The 17578-nt window shown below is 37.4% G+C and overlaps 1 non-coding gene across 1 annotated transcript; it reads left to right on the top strand.

Moving 5' to 3' along the window:
- The first annotated feature begins 13192 nt into the window (after nt 1-13192).
- Nucleotides 13193-13298, top strand: LOC140858993 (small nucleolar RNA R71). Its single transcript, XR_012142394.1, has one exon. It is a non-coding gene; the product is annotated as a small nucleolar RNA R71 (small nucleolar RNA).
- The last annotated feature ends 4280 nt before the right edge of the window (nt 13299-17578 follow it).

Below are 17578 nucleotides of genomic sequence, written 5' to 3' on the forward strand. Positions count from 1 at the left end.
TGAGCACAACCGTCAACAGACTGACGATTGGCTTTGGGACACTATTCCCAATAATCTCCCACTTGGCCTAAAGCCAATCGGTGCAGTATCTAATTCCCATCTTCGACTTGTAGTTGTCGAACTCCTTCACCGCAATGGCTTTAGTGAATGGGTCGGTCAGGTTCTCCTTTTCGTTGATCTTCTGAAGATCGACGCCACCTCGATCCACAATTTCCTGGATGAGATGGTCGCGGTGCAGAATACGCTTCGTCTGCTGGTGTGCCTTTGGTTCCTTCACCTGAGCAATGGCTCCAGAGCTGTCACAGTAGAGCAGAACTGGACCAGCAAGGGAGGGTGCTACTCTGAGCTCGGTGATGAATTTCCTCAGCCACACCGCTTCTTTGGCAGCATCTGATGCAGCGACATACTCCACCTCGCAAACTGAATCAGCCACTGTGTGCTGCTTGAAACTTTTTCAGTAGATAGCCCCACCATTAAGGGTAAAAATAAATTCCAACACACTTTTGTTGTCATCGAGATCAGACTGGAAACTAGAGTCTATAAATCCTATAAGTCTCAAGTCTGATTCACCATAAACAAGCCACTGGTCCTTAGTATTTCTTAAATACTTCAGGATGGTTTTAACAACCTTCCAGTGATTCGCCCCTGGATCAGATTGGTATCTACTCACTACCCCTAGTGAGTATGCCACATCTGATCGTGTACATGTCATGGCGTACATGATAGATCCCACTACCTAAGTATATAGAATCCTACCCATACGCTCTCTCTCTTGAGGTGTTGTCAGACAATCCCTTTTCGAGAGAGAAATTCCATGGCCTATCGGAAGATAGCCTTTCTTGGAATTCTCCATGCTGAACCTCTTTAGCATAGTATCAATGTACGTGAACTGAGATAAACCAAGCACCCTTTTAGATCTATCCCTATAGATCCTCATCCCTAGGATGTAGGAAGCTTCTCCCAGATCCTTCATGGAGAATTGTAACGACAGCCAAATCTTTATTCCCTGTAATGCAGGGATATCATTCCCGATTAAGAGAATATCATCCACATACAATATAAGAAATACTACTACTGGACCATTTCGGATTTCATGGCTTCTAGCCATTTCTCAGAGTCGGATCTCTGCATTTCATCCATGTACGTGATCGGATCCTCATCGTTTTCATCAAGTTTGATAGGATCATCGTCTCGGACCAAGAAACCATAGTATCTGTCTGATTGACGTGATACTCTACCGAATCACCTTAAGGGTGCTTGAACAATGGGCTCTGGATCTGATCTAATCAAATCCGGTTCAGGTTCAGCAACTTGTGTCAGTTTTTCCACCTGTCGAACTTCGTCAAGTTCAACCTTAGAGGCAACAGTCCCTTCACCAAGGAACTTCTTTTCCAAAAAGATTGCCTTAAGGCCGAGAAACACTTTTTGCTCATCAGCTAGGTAGAAGTAATACCCTTTGGTCTCTTTTGGGTACCCTATAAAATTACACTTGTCAGACCTAGGTCCAAGCTTGTCCGTAATTAAACGTTTAACATAAGCCGGACACCCCCAAACCCTAAGGTGTGAGAGTACTGGCTTACGTCCTATCGATATCTCATATGGTGTTTTGGTTACAGACTTACTCAAAACTCTATTTAGAAGGTAACAAGCCGATTCGAGTGCATATCCCTAGAGGAAGATCGACAGACCAGCAAATCCCATCATGGATCGAACCATATCCAACAAGGTCTGATTCCTCCTTTCAGATACACCATTATGTTGTGGTGTTCCAGGAGGAGTCCACTGAGAGAGAATCCCTTTCTCCCCAAGATATGTCAGAAAATCATTGGAAACATATTCACCTCTTCGATCAGATCGAAGAGTTTTAATACACTTTTCAGTTTGTTTTTCTACCTCATTTCAGAATAGTTTGAACATTTCAAATGACTCCAATTTATGCTTCATTAAATAGACATACCGATACCTCGATAGGTCGTCTGTGAAGGTTATGAAGTAGAAATATCCACCTCTTGCACTTGAGCTCATGGGTCCACATACATCAGAATGTACCAAACCCAAGAGTTCACTGGCTCGCTCACCTTTTCCAGTAAAAGGTGATTTGATTATTTTACCAAGAAGACAGGACTCACGGGTTGGAAGTGATTCACAATCACCTACTTCAAGAATTCCTTCTTGAGCCAACCTGTTTATCCTGTTCTTATTGACATGACCTAGCCTACAGTGCCAAAGGTAGACTTTTGACACATTATCTATTCTAGGGCATTTATCGGAGGTTTGAACCACATTAACAGATTGTGATAGAAAGTAAATTCCATTATTAAGTTGTCCAACAAATATTGTAACACCATTCAAAATGATATTGCAAACGTTTCCTTTTATTAAAAATTGATAACCGTTCATGGCCAAAAGGCGTACAGAAATAATATTTAATAAAAAGCTTGGACAATAGTGACATTCACTCAGAATTACGTTTCGAGAATTGATTACAAGGTTCATGATTCCTAATGCTAGAACTGAAACTTTGCTTCCATCTCCAACATTCAGGAATCTCTCGCCTTCATCAAATCTCCTACTGACCTACAGACCCTGCATCGAATTGCAAATATGATAAGGGCTTTCAGTATCCAATACCCAGGCAGTAGTATCACAAATGAAAAAGTAGCAAGGTGTTATCATATAAGTACCTTGCTTCTTCTTCGGCCTGTTCGGGTCCAGGGAAGCAATGTATAGAGGACAGTTCCTCTTCCAATGCCCCTGCTTCTTGCAAAAGAAGCACTCCGCCTGGCTCTGGTCGGGCTTGCACTTCTTGGTCTAACCCTGTGCAGACACCCCAGCATGCAACTGCACCTTCTTATTCTTCTTCTTCTTGTTCTTCTTCGTCCCTTTCTTAAAGTGTCGACGACCAGAAAAAGACCCTCCCACAACATTCACCGACTCCTTATGGAGCTGGTGATCCTTCTCAAAGTTCTGCAGTAACCCCAACAAATCGTGGTAGTTCACTACAGGCTTTGTCATCCGAAAATGAGTAAGAAAGGGGAGGAAGGACTTGGGCAATGAATTAAGGATCGCATCCTTACCGAGCTGCTCGTGCAGGGGAAAGCCCAGTTTAGTTAGGCACTCAATCATTTCAATCATGTACAGTACATGATCAGTGACTGAGGCTCCATCCCTCATCCGAGTATTGAAAATGGCACAACTAGTTTTGTGCCTTTCAACATCGTCAGGCATGCCAAAGGAGTTGTTCAACATTTGAAGCATCTCCTGTGGCTGGGCATTCTCGAACCTACGGCTGAACTCATCATTCATTGCCGCCAGCATAATGCACCGAACAGTGGTGCAATCATTAAGCCACTTCTGATAAGTGTCTCAGACCATCCCTCTAACGTTCGGGGCTGGCTCCTCAGGTGCCAGATCCATTACTACATAAAGGATCCGCTCATGCTCAAGGATGATTTTTAATTTTCGATACCAGCTATCGAAATTAGATCCCATGAGCTTGTCATTATCTAATAATGATCGGAGGGACAGGGTAGTGGCCATAGCTGCATAAAGGAAAACCAGACCTCTATTAGTACATAAATTATAAATACTAAAGACTTGGACTTTAGTCTAAAGTTTCTCCCAGTATTTTTATGAACTGGTAGCCTCAACCTCCAATTTGAGGAATTATTTTAATTTCTTAGTGGGTACTAGAATCCACACAGACTACACACGAGCCCAACTTTGGTTGGTCAACCCATGTGCATCTATGGGTAGATTCATAACCAGTTGTTTCTCTAAACAACTTCTAGTAATTGATTTTGCCCCAGAACCTAATCAAAGGCTTTGGCCTCCACTGAAAAGATCTGGTTAGGTCCAACCATTAACATGATTTGATTTGGTGAATCGGACCAATAAATGATCAGGCCCGACTTTGGCCGGTCAACCTGACCACCATCAAAAAGACTCAAACCAAATTATCATATTATGAATGATAATTTCATTAGTCAATGAGCACCAGGCCTTTGGGCCTCCAATGATTATTAAACTAATGGACTCATTATCACTCACTTAATGGGAGGCTATGACTTAGTTATCAATATAACTTAATCATTTTTAGGGACCTAATAATTTTTGAAGATTTTATTAAAGGATAGATGAGAAAAAAATATCCAGCCAATTTCAATCCTCCCACTGACTTCACCAAGTCAGATTAAAAAAGGATTTAATTAAAGCTGGCATTAGGAGCACCTAAATCAGTCAAACTGATTTACCTAATGACATGGGTGAGCCCTAATCACCAAGTGATCTAATCAAAACCTAATTCACTAGGTTGACCAGGTAAGTGAGATCAGTGGTGGGGATAAGCCATTAACTCGTCAGAGATCAAATCACTGCGAGTAGCTCTTGCTTAAAAACCACTGGTCAAAATGCCAAACTTACCTTAGACACCAACCGGTTCATTAGTTTTAATTTGATCAACTTATTAAATAGGGTTCCACCGTGTAGCCATGAATTAAGTCCATCTTGGTCTAGTTAAAGACATGGACCCATTCAACTACAACTATTGAAGTTGAGTCTAGAGTATCCTTGACCTAATCTAATTCAACTTTTGATTAGATTTGACCAATTACTCTAATTTAGTCCATTTCTTTAAGCTAACCTTAGGTCTAACCCAATTATGGACCTAATCCATCTAACCCATTGACCCACAAGTTTATGCAATTGTCTTAGGTCTTAATTCACAATTCTAGACCTACTAGACAACACTTAATTCTTTTAATTAAGTATTTGGGCTGATGGGTTAGGGTTTGGCATTTCAAAAATAATTTTTAAATTTGAAAGGTTTTATTTTCTGTTCACCAAATATGTTGACTCATTTCACAAATAGATCAGCACATTTCATAAATAGCAATCCTATTGCTAATTACATAACAGAAAATAACTCAATCAAAATAAATCATGAATATTCCTTTAGATCTAATCTAACATATTCATGATAAATTTCACAATTGAACCTTTACAATTAATTCCTTTCGCTGCTTCATCTGCATGGGATATAATTGCAGTGGCACCCCTACCGCCATAGGAGACCCCATCGAATGGGAGGAGAAGGCCTTTAAACCCTGCTTTTCTCTTATGACCGGACGGCCATAGCAACCAACCCAATTCGATTACTTGCTACTTGGATCAAGTATATCTAAATATACCAATTTTAAAATTTAAATTTTAAATTTTAAATTTCAAATTTCAAAATTTAAATTTTAAATTTCAAATTTTAAATTTCAAACAAATTTCAAATTTCAAATTTTAAATTTTTGAATTTCAAATTTTGAATTTTAAACTTTTGAATTTTGAATTTCAAATTTCAAATTTCAAATTTCAAATTTTAAATTTTGAATTTCAAATTTTTGAATTTTGAATTTCGAACAACTTTCAAAATTCAAATTTTAAATTTTGAATTTCAAATTTCAAATTTAAACTTTTAGATTACAACTTAATCTACGTATACAAATATATATATCATATCTAAGAACCCGCTCTGATACTATTTATGGGGAAAATTCAGTGTAGGGGTAAAATGGTAATTTTAAAACTTTTTTAAAATTATAATATTACAGTGAAAAAAAATTAATTAATCTAATTAATTAACATAAATTTATCCTACACTAGGATCTAAATATGATATATAGCATGTATTCATTTAAATTTAAAATTCAAATTCGAACAGTAAATACTTTACTGTAATGTGTTCAGAACATAATACCTTTGTGTGGGTAGTAGATCATCGCAATCTGATCACCGTCAAGAGAGTCTAATCATCACGATGCAGCCACACAGTGTGTCTAGCCTCTGTGGATCATCCACACAAAGCTCTCAGTCTGATCGACTCCTCACGAGTGCTAGCTCGTTGTAGAGCCCTTTTGACGGTGGATGCTGATCGAACTCCTTCGATCGATGTCTGTCGATTCTTTAGATGCTCTGAATCATCAACAGATGTGCTTGAGAGGATGTTGAAGATCTTCCTAAGATTTTGTGGGCTCACGACACTCGTAGCTCACTTTCTCACTTTCCGAACCCTAGGTTAAAACTCTAGGAAATTCACCAAAAACCTTGCACCCACTTTTCTTTCTTTTCTTTCTTTTTCTCTTGGAAGGATATGGACTTCCTTCTCACGCACAAGACTCCTCATGCCCCAAAATTTTTCTCCAAAATTTTTTTTTTTGCACGCCCCACTCTTCTCCTCCTTTTATAACAACGTCAAACGTCTTATCCAAAAGAAAGGATAAAGATGAGTAATTGCACATTTGAATTCAAATCAAATTTTGAATTCAAATGGACACAAACTCATCCTTTATCCACTAAAGGTGTGAGGCATGGCTTAAATTGTGCATGGAGTGATTTCATGAGAAACCTTTTCTCATGTAATAAATAGGGCGTAAAAAAAGGGATAAGGTGCAAAGATTGATTGCCCATTCAAATTCAAACTTTATTTTGAATTTGAATGGCCAACCAATCATCCTTATCCATTTATTTGGCACATTAAAGTGGGGCGTGGAGAGGGCTTGGCATGAGAAAAAAATTCATGAGAAGTTTCTTCTTATGAATTCAAATGGGTGCAATGGAAGTGAGGTGGCGCATGAAGATTGTGTCAAGGTGGTTTAATTATTTAAACCAACCTAATTGAACCAAATAAGTTAGATCCAATTAGACTAATTTAAACCCAACTTAATTAGGCTTAATTAGGCTCAATAAAATCCTAATCAAATCAAGAATTGACTAAGCTCAATTCCTGATCAAATCAGGGACCAAACCATCTCGACGATTAGATCAACTCTTAACCTAATCGGGTCAAACCCAACTGAATCCAATTCAATTGGACTTGATTCAAAAATAATTACTCAATTAAATTAGGTTAATTAGTGATCAAATCACTAATTAAACTTTTCATAAATACTGAGTCTAAATCCAATGGGCAATCAGGCATCAGAATTCATCGATATGTAAACCTGATCGAAAAATCCCAACCAGTGGGACTCTTGACCTCGGTACCTATAATGTGTGGAACTCATGATCAGAGAATCCTGATTCTCGATCACTGAGTCTCAAATATGTAGGATTCTACATCAGCCATCAGATCAGATAGAAACCTCTAATGTGTGTGACCCCACAGGTTCGAACCTAAGTCGGTAGCACAGGAACCAATTTCTGTACTAATTGAAGTGACCATCTAGCAATGGTACCCGATATCCGGATAGGTCGAAGTATCGCAATTGCAATACTCAGAACCTACATGAATATGGTTACTGTATAATTCATCCTTTTGACCCCTGTGTTTAGGATGACTCAGGGTTAAACTGTCAACCCTGATCAGATCATCTGAATCATGCTCAATTCAAATAGTCCTGTGACTCCTCACAAGGACCACTTTGGCCAAGGTTTTGCTAAATTGAAACACAACTGTACACAGCTCCTAAACTGGAGTGGTCAATCCCATCTTGACACATGCACAGACAAGTCAAGTACTTGACTACACCCAGCAGCCTTTCGTCATTGAATTAGAAATTCAGGTAGTCCAATGCCTAAGTGCAGTGAGTTGCTTGCAAGTCACCGTGGTGGTCTCAGGTCGAAGGGACATTTATACCCATATTCCATCAGAGCAAATCTTGACAGCAAAAATAGCTCCGGAGTCGGTCACATTCAGTGCAGATGTACCCTTACATCTCACCTGTATGCCATACCAGTATCTCCACACTCATTGGTTAAGAGGACAACCAACTTATATGACACACAACGACCTATGCTTGATAAACATTGTCGTCCTTGGTAACAACGTATCATTTGGTCGCGAACAGATTTAAGGACTAAACGATAAATCCTCGTTTGTCGAGTCTAAATAGTTCTAAGGACTTCACCACAACATAGGAGTTCATTAGAAGATGAAATATTTTGTGATGAAAAATGTCAAAATAATTTTTATTAATTCATAATTCATGTACATATACAAAAATGAGCACAACCGTCAATAGGCTGATGATTGGCTTTGGGACTCTATTCACAACAAACTGATGATTCTCTAGTGAAAATTATGTAAGTGATCCCTAGACCTGAGATCACCATGGTACCTTATGTACTTGGATCCATATTTTTGTCTACTTTCTAACTTGATTCTTTGATCCTTGTATGGGGTATTCTGGATATGGTGAAGAGTGCATGGAGGTTGTGAGTGATCAATAAGGAATCAGTCACTCCTAATAAGGGGAGAGAACATCCTATGTGATCTCATAGGTCGTTGATTCGAAAGTCTTTGGCCAAAACATGATGATAATTAGAAAAAAAATTTTAATATATCATCAACTGAATCATCACCTTCAGATCGAGATATATAATGATAAGTAATTGGATTTGATATATTCTGTGCCCACAGCTCATCTGGGATGTTGTTTGACTAAGGGATTGAATTACAGGATAACTTGCCACTGAAGGGTATTTTGTTAATTTTTTATCAAAATTTTAAATCTTTTGGATAGTCATGACATATTGCTAGATATTAATCTTGACTTATAAATTTATCAAAATTAAAAAAATTTAATTTTGGAATCAATTTGGAAGAGTCCAAGTTGATTGGGACTCTTCGGGTGATCTAATCTTAACGGATTAAGGTTACGTCGAAAGTCTTGATCCACTGCTGGCTAGATTTAGAATTCAATGAATCACACATTTTGAAATTTAGCCTTGATCTAATCTAATTAGAGTTTAATATAAATTTTATGGGTTAATTAGATATGCTAGCACATTGTATTAACCTAAGTTTCTAAATTAGTTTAAATCAAAGTGTTTTAGCTAACCTAGACTAGTTGCCTTTGACTTAATAGGATTGGATCAATTTAAATTGGAACCTTATCCAAATTGAACTAGTTCTAAATTGACTTAAAGAAGGCTCTTAATTAAATGCGTTGATGCGTAGTCGTTGATAGCACCAAAAATAACTCTACTCACTACATAGGTAGGATGAGTCGAGATCGTATCCTCAGGGACCTTGGGCTAAGTTGAGATTATAAAATAAAAGAAAGAAGCATTGCTTTGATTTAGAAAATAAACTATTGATGTAATTAAGAAATAAAGAGCTCGAGAGTTTTGAATTAATTTGCACTAACAAAGTTGTATCTCTTTTTTAATTAAATAAATACGATTAATCTTAGAAAAAATACCTATCTTTTCTCGGCACGCCCCGTACCCATAGATCACGATGCATCTCCGAAAAGTACTAGGTAAACAACTCTTCTTTCCTCGGCACGCCCCATATCCGTAGATCACGGTGCATCTCCAGAATGTAAAAGTTGTTCCTAATATTAATCTAACAAGAAAGCATAAATAAAAGCATATGAAAGAAAGAAAATAAAGAACTAATGATGATTTAAATAAAAAGCATAATCTTTATTGCATATAAAGAAATACAAGAAAGTTTAGAACAATAAACCATCTTTGTGTCGTTACAAAATTTCTTCTCCACTTCCGAGACTACTAGCCTAGCTGCTCATGGAGTAGTCCCTTTCTATTCCTCTATGCAAGGCTCTAGAAGAATTTCTGGGCTCTCCCTCCAATGGGAGTACAAAATTCTTTTTATAGATGTTAGGAAGGAGGAGTTTTACATGATTTTCCGATGTGAGACTAAAAAAAATGCTAAAGACTAAAAGATGGATGGATGAGATGGAAGAATCATAAATAAATAAAGAAAATATAAATCTTTCCTCCCAAAATATTTCTAAATATTAATTTTTTTCTTTTAGTAAGCATCTGTTCGTCCGCCAGTAAAAACTCCCCACGAACCCACCTGCCGCGCACCCGCTCGCCGCATCCGCCCCACGTCCGCACTCACCCACGCGCCCACGCACTCACGCGCTCACCCGCGCGCCCAGGAACACTATCGCATGAACATTTTTTTTGTATTCCAAAAAGAAACTTTTATTTCTTCACAATGACGTCTATATCCTTTTGGATTTCTTGCATAGTATCTTCATTTTTTATAATACCGTATGCATCTTTTTTTTATTTTAATTTTATTTTAAGTCCAAATTTCTTCAAACTTGAGTTTTTTTGATCTATGAATCGGACTCTTTGTATCGGTGATCATCTTTTCTGTAAAACATAAAAAGAAGCATCAAATTCTTAATAAATAAAATAAATTAAATATGATTTTCTACTTTAAATGACTTAAATTAAGTGTTTATCACACCCCCCAACTTGAATTTTGCTCGTCCTCGAGTAAAATAGATATATCAGCATTGTGTACCGACTCGGTCTTGAATCAAAAATTAGGTTAGGCATCCCAAAAAGTAGATGATACCTGGTCAGACCATTAAAGAGATACTTTATTGGATTATCAATTTGACCCAATTAGTGGCTGAGTATTAACTAAAAAAATTTCAAGAGCTTTTCTTTCACCAACTCCCCACTTTACTCTTTAAATCCTCTAACTTAATGTGAGAGAGGTTTATTATCTTCTTGTAATTTAATCCCCTTATTATCCACTATTTTTTTTTTTTAACATTGCCCACCTTTTTACGTGAACCACAACGCTTACTTAGGCGAAAGGGCCAGGTTACTCAGTAGGAAGCCAATGTTTTTTTTTTTAAGTAAATTTTAAGAAGAATTTTTGCATACCTCGACCTTTCCACCCAATCTCTCATGAAGCAGATTCTTTATTGAGATCAGTAAGAAGAGGGTTGTAGAATCACTCCTAAAATTTGATCTAGTCAAAACCCTACCATTCATTGGGTTTTTTTAATAATTTATTCCTCAGTATCTCTAAAATTATCTTGACCGTTAATCATTCATTGTTTAGGATGCCTAATTGATTCTTAGTCAAAATAAAATTTGGATACACAAAACTAATTATTTAACCATACTCGAGGATTTGATTAATTTTTTTCCCCCCAACTTAATCTATATTGTCCTCAATAGAGTAGGAAAGCAAAGAAAATAAAAGGAGAGAGTGCACCTGGGATAATTTTACTTCGAAAGTTGAAGATAGCTTCATTGATTAATAGGCTCTTGTTCTAAATTTCTGTAGCTGCAGTAAAGTAAAAAAAATATGAAATCGTTGGGTTGCCTCCCAACAAGCGCTAAGTTTTACGTCTTCAGTCAGACATCAAGTTTATTGACAGACTCTTCCATACAGAGCAGTCTTTTATTCTTAAAAAAATGAAGATCAGTTAAAACAAAATAAAAAAAATTTGGATTGCCTCCCAAAAAGTGCTAAGTTTAACGTCTTCAGCCAGACATCATATGCAATAAAACCAACAAAAGGTGGGCAATGGCTCATACTTGATTGTCCATGGAGGAGTGGTTTTATCGTGTGGTGTATCCAACAAGGTGTTAACTTCTTTCATATATCCCTCAAAGTCATACACTCCAAAGTGAGCCAAGCAAGTACCTAAGGGGTCTGGTGCTAGAATTGTGGGTGTTACATCTTCTATAATATCTTCTAGTATATCTACTTCGAAGCAACTATCCATTGATGGTCCTTGGGAAGCACCAAACACATTCAGTCTCAATTTCTTATTCCCAAATGATACATCCATGACTCCTGTCCTACAATTAATGCATGCATTTGCCGTAGCTAGGAAGGGTCGTCCTAAGATAATGAGAATTTGTCTGGGGTTGCCACTTAGTTCCATGTCGAGAACCAGAAAATTAATTGGAAAGTAAAACTCATCTACCTTGACCAAGACATCCTCAAGCATTCCACGTGGTTCCTTAATTGATCTGTCGGCTAACTGCAGTGTGACTGATATGGATTTCAGTTCTCTGAATCCAAAAAGTTCATACACCGAACTAGGTAAAAGATTCACACTTGCCCCTAAATCCAGAAGAGCTTTTTCAATGTGATAATCTCCTATAACACAGAAAATGATGGGGGCTCCTGGGTCCTTAAGCTTTGGAGGAGTGGCATGCTGGACGATAAAACTAGCCTGTTCAGTGAGGCATACTTTCTTTGAGATTTGTGATCTAGATTTACATTTTTGGGTACACAAATCCTTCAAAAATTTGGCATAAGCAGGGACCTGTTTGATTGCATCTAGAAGGAAAAGATTAATTTGGACTTGCTTAAACAATTCCAACATCTCATCGAGTTTTCCTCCCTTCTTATCTGTAGGAATAGGAGCTTTCAAGGCATCCGAAAATGGGGCTTTAGGCAAGTAAGATGATTCCGATGCAGTTGGTTCCTTCTCTATTTTCAGGTCCTCCTTGTTCTTGGGTGATTTGGCTTCGGTTAGAGGTTTAGGGTCAGTCTCATTGGTTTTACTAGTGTGTTCAATGACCTTCCCACTTTTCAGAGTCATGATTGATTTGGCATGTTTAGAAAAAACTTCTGGGGTATTAGAACTCTCAATCACAAATTGCCCTCTTGGGTTGCTCTCGGGTTGGCTAGATAATTTTTCTCCTTCCCTCCTACTGAATGCAATCGCTAGTTGACCTATTTGGGTCTCTAGCTTAGCAATGGATTGTGTGTGGGAGTTAAGGATCTGAGTGTTGACTTCTAATCATTCTAGTACTTTCAGAACTTTTTCCTCAAAAGCTGAGCTGTGACCAGTAGTAGATGGTTGAGGAGTATTTTGAAATTGATGGTATGGTCCATGCCTATATGTTGGGTCCTGATATTGAGGTCAAGGTGCGGCAGGACCAACCACTGGTTGTGGTCTCCAAAAAAAAATTAGATGGTTTCTCCAGCCGGGGTTATAAGTGCTCAAATATGGATCGTTTTCTGGTCTGCGAGCTTGTTGGACTTGAGCTTGCTGAACCTGCTCGTGCACAAACTCAAGAAATTGAGGTGCGACTGGGCATTCACTAACAAAATGGTTCGGACTTGCACACAATGCACAAACTTCTTGAATTGGGTTAGGTGAAATCGGGGATTGTCCAGTATTTATAAGACGATCTAATTTTTGGGACAGTTCATCTACCTTATGATGGATATCTATGGCATTTCCTACTTCATATATTCCACTTCTCTTTGGGTTTAACATGGATTTATCTCTAATAGAGGCAGACATATGATGTAATGAATTTTCACTTAAAATTTCAAATAATTGTCATGCCTCATCCTCACTTTTCAGCATGAATGTCCCATTGCATGATGCATCGACCATTTGTCGATGTCTTTTCGATAGCCCATCATAAAAATATTGGATTAACTGCCACTTGGGTACAGCATGGTGGGGATATTTTCTAATAAGGTCCTTTAATCTCTCCCATGTTTCATGAAATATTTCTCCATCTAATTGGGAAAAACTAGTTATGGCTTTTCTTATTTGATTAGTTTTTCCTATGAGAAAATATTTCTTGAGAAACTCTCCTTGCAGCTGGTCCCAGGTTGATATAGTCATGGAATCCAAAGTATGTAGCCAGTATTTGGCTTTGTCCTTAAGTGAAAAAGGAAATAATTTTAACCTAAGAGCATCATCGGAGAAGTTGTGAATTTTGATAGTTGAGCATATCTCAAGAAATTCTTCAAGATGTTTATAAGGGTCCTCATTACTAAGTTCATAAAATGAAGGTAACATTTGGATTATACTGGACTTAATTTCATATTGAGTGGCCTCCACAGGGGGCACTTGAATACAAGGAGAGTAGGTATATGTGGAAGGAGTAAAGTACTCCTTCAATTGCTTGGGTGGATCATTCTCCTGATTTCGGTCCATATTTTTATGTCTGTTGGCTCTAAAGGTTCTTTCTATTTCTGGATCAAAAGGTTAGATTTCTGATCGTAACGATCTACGGCCAAGCATACAGCTTACAATTGCACTTTAGAGCAAACACAAAAAAATTTATTTTTTATAATATATATATATATTATAATAAATTGAGAAAAGAATGAAGAAAATCTAAAGAGAAGAACCTAAGAATCTTAAATCTATGAAAAGGAAGAAATTAGTTAATGTTTAGATGTTAATTGCAATCAACTTAAACAAGCATAGACTCTCTGTCCTAAGGTTAACTTAGATCTAGATAGCTCCTAACTTCCAAGACTGTCTTTGAGCACTCCAAGCTCAAGACTGACTAACTGACTCGGCCAGGTAAGCGTAAGATGTGGGAGGTTCCCTGCTTGTTGCTTTTCTTAGACACCAACTGAGTTGGCCAGGTCAGTCAATGGAACCAATTAAAAATCACTTTCTTTAACCACTTGCCTTAGACACCGAGCAATTAACCAATCCGCACTCGGTTCAACTCTAGAGCTTTCTTATCCTATTGAGCTCGAAATCCTTAGGGGTCAACGTCTAATTAATTTTAGATTAAGGTCTAGGTTATGCAAATGCAAGGGAGTGATTTGTGGGCCAAGGAAGGGTGATCAAATCCTCACCTTATCTGATTAATGGGTTATTGCCCTTAAGATTAATTATGGAGATGAGATGCAAAGAAACAAGGTGTCCAATCAAGTTAGAAATTTTTATATTTGAGATTACGCTATTTTAGTTAAGTGTTATAAAATATCAGGGCTTTTTTTTTTTTAATTCAACCGTGCCAAGGTCCCCGGCAACGACACCAAAATTTGATGCGTAGTCGTTGATAGCACCAAAAATAACTCTACTCATTATGTAGGTAGGATGAGTCGAGATCATATCCTCAGGGACCTTGGGCTAAGTTGAGATTACAAAATAAAAGAAAAAAGCATTGTTTTGATTTAGAAAATAAACTATTGATGTAATTAGAAAATAAAGAGCTCGGGAGTTTTGAATTAATTTACACTAGCAGAGTTGTATCTCTTTTTTAATTAAATAGATATGATTAATCTTAGAAAAAATACCTATCTTTCCTCGACACGCCCCGTACCCGTAGATCATGACGCATCTTCGAAAAGTACTAGGTAAACAACTCTTCTTTCCTCGGCATGCTCCGTACCCGTAGATCACGGTGCATCTCCAGAAAGTAAAAGTTGTTCCTAATATTAATCTAACAAGAAAGCATAAATAAAAGCATATGAAAGAGAGTAAATAAAGAACTAATGATGATTTAAATAAAAAGCATAATCTTTATTGCATATAAAGAAATACAAGAAAGTTTAGAACAATAAACCATCTCTGTGTTGTTACAAAATTTCTTGTCCACTTCCAAGACTGCTAGCCTAGCTGCTCATGGAGTAGTCCCTTTCTATTCCTCTATGCAAGGCTCTAGAAGAATTTCTGGGCTCCCCCTCCAATGGGAGTACAGAATCTCTTTATAGGTGTTAGAAAGGAGGAGTTTTACATGATTTTTCGATGTGAGACTAAAAGAAATGCTAAAGACTAAAAGATGGATGGATGAGATGGAAGAATCACAAATAAATAAAGAAAATACAAATCTTTCCTCTCAAAATATTTCTAAATATTAATTTTTTTTCTTTAATAAGCATATGTTCGTCCGCCAACAAAAACTCCCCGCGAACCCGCCTGCCACGCGCCCGCTCGCCACATCCACCCCGCGTCTGCGCTCACCCATGTGCCCACGCGCTCATGCGCTCACCCGCGCACCCAGGAACATTGCCGTGTGAACATTCTTTTTGTATTCCAAAAAGAAACTTCTATTTCTTCACAATGACGTCTATATCCTTTTGGATTTCTTGCATAGTATCTTCATTTTCTATAATACCATATGTATCCTTTTTTTATTTTAATTTTATTTTAAGTCCAAATTTCTTCAAACTAGAGTCTTTTTGATCTATGAATCGGACTCTTTATATCAACGATCATCTTTCCTATAAAACATAAAAAGAAGCATCAAATTCTTAATAAATAAAATAAATTAAATATGATTTTTTGCTTTAAATGACTTAAATTAAGTATTTATCATGCGTTGCCTTAAAAGATAAACTAGATATCCTATGATTTAATGCTAAAATTGATTGGGTTTTTTATGGCACATAGAAGAGAGATAGTTCTTCTGCTACAAATATCTGATACACCAAAATTCACATGGTGAATTTATTCACTGCATGAGAAGATGGAGCACCAAAGGTTGGCGCCCCTTCATCCCATGTGACGTCCCTTGGTCCCCTATTTATATGGGATGCCCCACTTGGTTTCTTGCTATGATTTTGGGTTGAAACCAAAGAGGAGGGATGTGGTAATCATAAAAAAAAATTTATAAAAAATTTGAAAAAAAAGCAAGAGAAATTTGAGTGGCAAAAGTTGCAAGAAAGGTGGTGAGATTTTTAGCAAGTGTTGCTAGTGTGCCCTAGGGTTTGATTTTTTCATGTGTTGGAGTCAAAAATCAAATTCTAGATTGTATGATATTTGAAGAGTGTCTTCTTAGTGTTGTTCTAGTGGTAAGATCAAAAGCAACTGAACTTTGGTGCGATCGTAACGTAAGTTCGAAGTCGGTAGTGCTCTTAAGAAGATAACGCTATGGCAGTGCACTGGTTGGGAAGGACCTTGGCCAACTTCTGTGTGGATCACTGTTGGAGGACTTCTATCTTGGAGTCTCATGGACAACACCAACATGCCACTTTTTTATTTTCGTAAAAGTATAAAATTTTATCTCTTTTGCATGCTTGTTTTTTGTTTTATCAATATTGACAAAGTGATTCTAGGGTTCAGATCCGGCTCGATAGTTTTATTTGATAAAGCTATTACTTGTTTGATTTTCAAATTTTTTAAAATTACTTTTCATTGAGTGGCCAAAACCCAATAGCTGCTATTGCAAGCATGATCCGAATGGACTTGAGCATTGGCACAGAAGAAAATATCTCATCATAGTCAATACCATAATATTGATAGTAATCTTTGGCAACCGAACGGGCTTTATAGGTCTCCATCTTTCCGTCTGTACCTCTCTTTCTTTTGAAGATCTACTTACACCCTATGAGTTTTATCTCTTCAGATGGGTCAACCAATGTCTATACATTATTGACCTTCATAGACTTCATTTCGGATTTCATGGCTTTCAGTCACTTATCAGAGTCAGACCTCTGCACTGCATTCATATAGGTGATCGGATCCTCATTGTTCTCATCGAGTTCAACTGAAACACCATCCCAGACTAAAAAACTATAGTATCATTTGGTTGATGCAGTACTCTACCAGATCTCCTTAAAGATATTTTTACAACAGATTCTAGATTTAATCTAATCAAGTCTGACTCTATGAGTCTACTAGATTGTGTCGGTTCTTCTACCGATCGAACTTCATCAAGTTCAATTTTTGAAGCATTGGTTCCTTCCCTAAGGAACTTCTTTTCTAGAAAGACTGTCCTACTACTAACGAACACCTTCTATTCATCAGCAAAGTAGAAGTAATGCCCCTTGGTCTCTTTTGGGTACCCTACAAATTGACATTTATCAGATCTAGATCCAAGCTTGTCAGTTTTCAAACATTTGACATAAGCTGGATATCCCCAAACTATAAGATAAGAGAGTACTGGCTTATGCTCTGTTCACATCTCATATGGTGTTTTACTTACGGACTTACTCAAGATTTTATTTAAAATATAACAAGCCGACTCAAGTGCATATCCCTAAAAAGAGATCAACAGACTTGCAAAGCCCATCATGGATCGAACCATATCCAATAGGATTCGATTCCTCCTTTTCGACACACCATTATGCTATGGTGTTTCAGGA

The sequence above is a fragment of the Elaeis guineensis genome, chromosome 6 (genome assembly GCF_000442705.2).
Source record: "Elaeis guineensis isolate ETL-2024a chromosome 6, EG11, whole genome shotgun sequence".
Classification (NCBI taxonomy): domain Eukaryota; kingdom Viridiplantae; phylum Streptophyta; class Magnoliopsida; order Arecales; family Arecaceae; genus Elaeis; species Elaeis guineensis.